At 31.0% G+C, this 7,041-nt stretch overlaps 1 long non-coding RNA gene across 2 annotated transcripts; it reads right to left on the reverse strand.

Moving 5' to 3' along the window:
* Positions 1-1,937: 1,937 nt before the first annotated feature.
* On the reverse strand, positions 1,938-6,800 carry LOC122271503 (uncharacterized). Of its 2 annotated transcripts, none has more exons than XR_015432898.1 (2): positions 6,443-6,800; positions 1,938-2,622 (listed from the first exon to the last, which is right to left on the reverse strand). It is a non-coding gene; the product is annotated as an uncharacterized LOC122271503 (long non-coding RNA). The 2 variants fall into 2 exon arrangements; XR_015432897.1 differs by lacking the exon at positions 1,938-2,622 and adding an exon at positions 4,788-5,127 and having other exon boundaries at positions 6,443-6,789.
* Positions 6,801-7,041: the final 241 nt, after the last annotated feature.

Below are 7,041 nucleotides of genomic sequence, written 5' to 3' on the forward strand. Positions count from 1 at the left end.
ACTTAAACCAAATAATCGCAAAAAAAAATCATTATAATCGATACTAGGCAAATATTTCAAAATTTGCAATAAAATTTCCTGTTATTTTCAGATAGTCCTCTATAATTACAGTGTTGCCCAGGGAACGCCAGACGAGGAGGCGAGGTTATATTATTTTGACTGCCAGTTTTTTAAATGCAATAATTTCAGGAAAAATTGATGAAATAATAGTATAAAGAAATAAAACTAGCATACCGAAATTGAAAAATTACAGGAATTTCTTTTGTTTCAGATATCTCTTATAAAGAATTGAAAATATTAAAAATTAAAACATGTAAAAAATAACATAATTTAATTGAAGAATTAAGAAAAGTTCCTTTGTTCGAGACGTGTCTTTTACGAAGAATTAAAGAAATATAATCATGATCTATTAAATATAATCGAGTATATTACTGATATAAACCAAAAAAATATTGGCATTTTCTCAAAGAAAACAAAATGCTCTAAGTTAAACTAAAAAGTTAATCGTTAGTTAGCGTACTAAACTAAAATGGTCTTTATGATTCAAATGAATCATTTTTTTATGTATTTAGCAGTCAAAATAGTTCCCCAAAGGAGCTGCCACATTCTACTATTTCATTCCAGTTGTTGACTTTGTGACAGCCCCCCGAGGAGTAGATAAAAATCGCTGAATCCATGTATCCCAAGAAAACATTTAAAATTCGGAACAGAACTGAGAATTCTATCCAATAGAAAAATATTACCAGGAATATACACATAAGTGCAACAACTCTACATACGAAATTTCAACATCCAAATACCAAATAAAGCTTAGACATTTTATGTAATAATAAGCAGCTAATAAGCCAATGTATCTTAAAAGCTAATAAACCAAAACACATGTGATATAAATTTTGCTTAATGTACTACAATAATAATGAAAAAATCTACGTTAACTACGGTTTTTTTGATTGAAGCTTAAAATTTTGATACCAAAGAGGTCAAACAATCTTTCCATTAGGAGAATCTCAGTTCTTAATTCAGAATAGAAATGATCACGTGAGAAGAACAAAATCAACGGTTCAAACTTCTACTCCTCTGCACAATCTAACCAAAGTGGAATAACAATTCTGAAATATCATTTCAGTTGTTTTGTTGTCTTCATTTTAGTGATAAAAAGCATTTTTAACATTTTATATAAGAAGCTGAAGCCATTATATGGAGTGGGCCAGCGAATAATTTCAATCAAATTAGTAATTGAAACAAACAATAAAAAATTATTTTTCAAGTAATTAAATATTAATCAAGTATTCAAAGTCTTTGCACATACGGGTTTCAAAGTTATAGCTTTTACACAATTAGTTTTTTTTTAGTTCTTTTAATCCAGTAATAGGTAATACGACATTTTCTGTGCTACTACTTTTACGCTTTATCTTTTTTTAATTATTGCATTTTAACAAATAGAAAATTGGTAATCGAAATGAGTTGTAGGTGGCGTAAAGCAGAACTCTCTACCTATGGTAATACTTTTGCATGTTTTCACCATTAGCGTGTGGAGAGTCGTAGACGAGAGTGGTACGTTAGTTTCAGTCTTGACTTTCATGTAGATTAAAATATTTTAAGTTGGAAAACTATATGAATCTGAAAACTACATTAAACACATTTCTAAAAGAAAGTATCATATAAATTTTCAAAAATATTTTTATTAATTGAAAATGAGAAAAATTAAGAAAAGGAAAAATATCATAGTACATTACTATACAACTGAAAAGAGGAGGAGAGGGAAGGAAGAAGGGCCGAAGGCGTGGAACCTGTCTTCTTCCCAGATGGCGTATTCAAGCGTTGTGATCACCTATATTAAAATGACTTTTACGAAAGAATTTGAGATGCAAAATATTTAGATTTTTTAACAGTTAATGAATTTTATTTTAGTTTTCTTCAAACTGACATTTGCCACTCTCAATTTTTCTCCAATCCTGTTAGAAAAAGTGGATTTTAAATTTTAGCAATGATTATAAATTCTTCATTTGGAATAAATCTTTTTCTCCTCCAGCAGAGAAGAGTACTGTTAAAAAAAATCATTAGTTTGAAATTTAAGCATTGAAATATTATTGTAAATAATAAATTATCCATTTTTTCTGTAGACCATCTTATTTTATATTCAATTTTCATCCAGACTGCCTTCGTTCCTTTAAATAAATTTTAGTGTGAAATTTAAGCCGTGAAATATTAGAAAGTAATTATTGAAAATGAAGAATTTATTTCTCGAGGCCCAATTTTTTCCATTTTCCAATTTTTTACAGACTGTAGGAAATCTGAAAAAAAAAATATTAGTTTTGAATTGAAGAAATGAAAAATTATGAATGGTTAGTTGAAAATGAGGAACTTTCTGTTTTCTCCAGAACGTGGTAATTCTGAAAGAAAAAAGCATTTACGTGAAATTGAGGAAACTAAATATTATGAAATGCTCATTTCGAATGAAGAACTTTCTATTTTTCTCCAGATCATGGGATATCTAAAGAAAAAGGTATTAATTTGAAATTGAAGAAATGGAAAATTATGAATTTTTTTTAGCAAATAAAAGATTATCTGTTCTTTTCCAGACTTTCTTCTAACATTTCCTTCCACCAGACCAAGCTGATCCTAATAAAAAAATATTTTTGGTTTCAAATAAAAACAAAACAAAACATATATCATGTTCAGATTTTTTTGATAAGAAATGATAGTAAATACAGGTATATTTCTTTTTGTCTAATCTTATTTGATATACTTAATGTATTATGTTCTTGTCTAAAGAATAGTGAATGTTTCAAAATATTGATATTTTTCGAATAATAACTTTAAATCTTAATATTAATTTATTCTTGATGGATAATTAAATAAAGTGAAATAGTGACTTAATACTGTATTTACAGAAAAATTACTATTAAAGATATTTTTAGTTAATTTTTAAGAATTTGAAAGATGGTTGTTTAAATTCTAAAATAAAATTTTTTAGTAATAGGAAATTTAAAAAAAATGAACGGAAAATTTCTCAAAAATTTTTTTTTTCAATTCTTTATCTTTTTGAAAAACATCTAAAAGAAAAATATTAAAAAGCACTGAGGCACAAGGGTAGAATGCCAAAAAAAAAAAAATTAAACCACGTTAGTATTCGAGAAACTATCTGAAAGACGGATTTAAAAAAAGGTTATATTAATATCTAAACGCTGATTACGATCACTTTTTAAAAAAAGGTTAGCACTCAAAAATGATTGTTATTAATTTATAAACCTCCCCACAATGATGAGATTGCGTCAATCGTAAAGGTCAAGATCAAAACCAATATTTCGGGTTCCCTTCCTGAATCCCGAACAGGACTAGGTCCATAATGAAATTTCGGGTATCTTCCTGGATCCCAAGCTAGACAAAGTCCATAATGAAATTAGGGGTTTCTTCTTGAATCCCAAGCCAGACATGGTCCATAATGAAATTTGGGGTTTCTTCTTGGATCCCAAGCCAGACATGGTCCATAATGAAATTTAGGGTTTCTTTTTGGATCCCAAGCCAGACATGGTCCATAATGAAATTTCGGGTATCTTCCTGGATCCCAAGCCAGACATGGTCCATAATGAGATTTAGGGTTTCTTCTTGGATCCCAAGCCAGACATGGTCCATAATGAAATTTAGAGTTTCTTTTTGGATTCCAAGCCAGACATGGTCCATAATGAAATTTAGGGTTTCTTCTTGGATCCCAAGCCAGACATGGTCCATAATGAAATTTAGGGTTTCTTTTTGGATCCCAAGCCAGACATGGTCCATAATGAAATTTGGGGTTTCTTTTTGGATCCCAAGCCAGACATGGTCCATAATGAAATTTAGGGTTTCTTTTTGGATCCCAAGCCAGACATGGTCCATAAGGAAATTTGGGGTTTCTTTTTGGATCCCAAGCCAGACATGGTCCATAATGAAATTTAGGGTTTCTTCTTGGATCCCAAGCCAGACATGGTCCATAATGAAATTTAGGGTTTCTTTTTGGATCCCAAGCCAGACATGGTCCATAATGAAATTTCGGGTATCTTTCTGGATCCCAAGTCAGACAAGGTCCATAATGAAATTTGGGGTTTCTTCCTGGATCCCAAGCCAGACAAAGTCCATAATGAAATTTGGGGTCTCTTCTTGGATCCCAAGCCAGACATGGTCCATAATGAAATTTAGGGTTTCTTTTTGGATCCCAAGTCAGACAAGGTCCACAATGAAATTCGGGGTTTCTTCTTGGATCCCAAGCCTGACATGTTCTATAAAGAAACTTAGGGTTTCTTCCTGGATCCCAAGCCAGTCAATGTCCATAATGAAATTTGGGGTTTCTTCTTGGATCCCAAGCCAGACAAAGTCCATAATGAAATTTGGGGTTTCTTCCTGGATCCCAAGCCAGACAAAGTCCATAATGAAATTTGGGGATTCTTTTTGCATTCCAAGTCTGACATGTTCCATAAAGAAATTTCTATTTCTCTCTTGGATCACGCTCTAAAGAAAGTCAAAATAAAGTTTTGGATTTTTCCTTGGATCCCGAAGTAGTCAAATTCAAAGAAATTGGTCCATAATTGAAATAAATGAAACTAATTACTGAGAAAACTATTTTGCTCCTTTATCTTTACTAAGATTTTTTGTTGTTGTTTTTAAGCATAATTTAAAGATAACAATTTTCAAATTTTAATAGAAATTCATCTCTAGTACGACAGTCAAAAGATTATTTATAGTTTAATAAATGATTTTATATTGCAATTAAAAAAAACCCAGATATTTCATAATATTAAAAAATTGTTTCTTTTTGACGTGTCTGTTAGGACAAAATTTTTGATAATTACTCTTAAACTTTCATACTTTTATTATTAATGAGGTTATTGAAATATTTATCCGTTAAAAGTAGAGTTCTTTTTTAATCGTGAAATAGAATAATTTTAATTTTATATATTAAGAAAAGAAAATTTATGTCTTAGAATAATATGAAATATCTGGGAACTGTCCCTTTCGGGATAAAATATTTTGTTATTGACCCTAACTGAAAGAATGAAGCCTTGGTTGGGCTCGTGGATCAAACTTATCTGATTTGTTTTGCATAAGCTGTTTGGTCACCATGGGAAATGACTGGCTGCGTTCAAAGTCATGCTACAAATAACAACAAAGGAAAAACACTTTAAGTAAACAAATTACTCCCAATATAGCTAAACGAATTTTTATAAACAAATATTTACCAACTAAATGTTTGAAATAAAGTCTAGAAAATATCTGTGTAATATCTAGTAAAAATCAATTATTTTTTAAATTGCTTAAAACATAATCAAATTTAGAGTTCTTAGCTATTAAATATTTATGTTAACTAAAGGGCTCTAACTTAGTTTGATCTTACATTAATTGGGTGTCACTTATTAAAAAGACCTTTGATTGCATATAGTAGTTAAAGCACTGGGCTGTAATCATGACAGACTGAGATTCTGCCCCCCTTGCCGCTCCAGCTCTAGATCGAGTGCTAACATCGTGTTTGAGACATAAAAACGGCCAGAGAGAAATATTGATCCTATTTCCACTATTATATATGTAGTTTCGAAATTAAACTTAACTAGCTGCCATGTCCACCTTGGAAGACAACTATTTACTGTGTGAATGCTTCATTTTTCACAAGTGATAAAATTTATCTGCTTAACAAGTTTTAAAAATATCCACGTACATAATACTTAAAAAACTCTGAATAAAATATTTTCAAATTTGACTTATTGACAAACGTGACTATTTAATCCACGAAACAGGAATGCAGAAGTTTTCGAAAAGCATATAATAATAGTAGTTTCTGTCAAGTGTGAAGAATGTATTTTTCGGTATGTTTTATGACACTGAGATCATCTCTGCTGACAAGCCATCTAATTAGATGCTAGAGTGTCGTGGTGTATTATTTCTAATATTAAACTCCTCTTTTGCTCACTTTCAATGTTCCCTTATTTGCATTTGGGGGGATATAATCATCGACTATGTTTACCTTTATCTATCAAAAGGTACATCAAGATTGAATCAAGTTAGCATGTCTTATATATTAGTGTACTGGTATTTAATTTTTGTAGTGGTAGTTACGCATTACTCTCCTTCCAGAATTTTATCTTTGTTTGCATTCGATGAATGAAAACCACCAGCTGATTTATGCTGTTTATATATTTACACGTTATTTACTTATTTCGCTCATTATTTTTTCCCTTTATTGGCCTGGGAGAATCGTATTTACTTCATTTGATATTTAAGCGCTATTTTGTAAATAAATCAACTGTTTAACGCGGAGCATTCATCAATTCTGATGAGTTCATAATCCGTCCGGAGGTCACGATTATACAATAAATATCAAAAGGTACCTCAAGATTGAGTCAAGTTATAATATCTAATCTACTAGTGTATTGATATTTATTTTTTGTAGTGGTAGTTAAGGCCACACAATTACCTGTCTCAGAACGTAGAAACTGTGTCTCCAAGCGCGATGTATGGATCTCTTATAGCCGTAGGGTGATGTGCAGATATCGTCTACGGCAGTGAAAACGATAGGAGCAGCAGGCCCTCCATCAGAGTCAACCATCTCGGGCAGGCTACTGGGAGCCTCCTCAATCAAGGGAATGCTCTCTTCCTTGAATTTCTTGGAAACTTGCTTGAGTTTCCTCCTGAGTATCCTGAAAATAAAATAAAAGCAAACAAATGGTTTAAGTATAACAGCTTAGAAATTCTTTTTCAATTGAAGCCTTGTAGCAAAGCCATGGATGATTATTAAAGAAAAAATATAATGCACCGGTGAACAAATAACATGATTTTCAATGTTCATTCCTTTGCACCAAATAAGTAACAAATTCGACAGATAAAATGATGCGAAAAAAAATGCTCTTAAATGGAATGCTTCATTACTGTTAGCAAACGTGGAACATTCCCATGAAGTAGACAGTTATAAATATAGTGTTTGTATGAACAGTAATGCCAAATGCGTTGCAAAATATGAAGTTATCTTAAAACAAAGCATAATATGATTGCTATTAATAAATTTAATATGGGAAA

The sequence above is a fragment of the Parasteatoda tepidariorum genome, chromosome 4, assembly GCF_982258835.1.
Source record: "Parasteatoda tepidariorum strain Cologne lab strain chromosome 4, Ptep-v5.0, whole genome shotgun sequence".
Classification (NCBI taxonomy): Eukaryota; Metazoa; Arthropoda; class Arachnida; order Araneae; family Theridiidae; genus Parasteatoda; species Parasteatoda tepidariorum.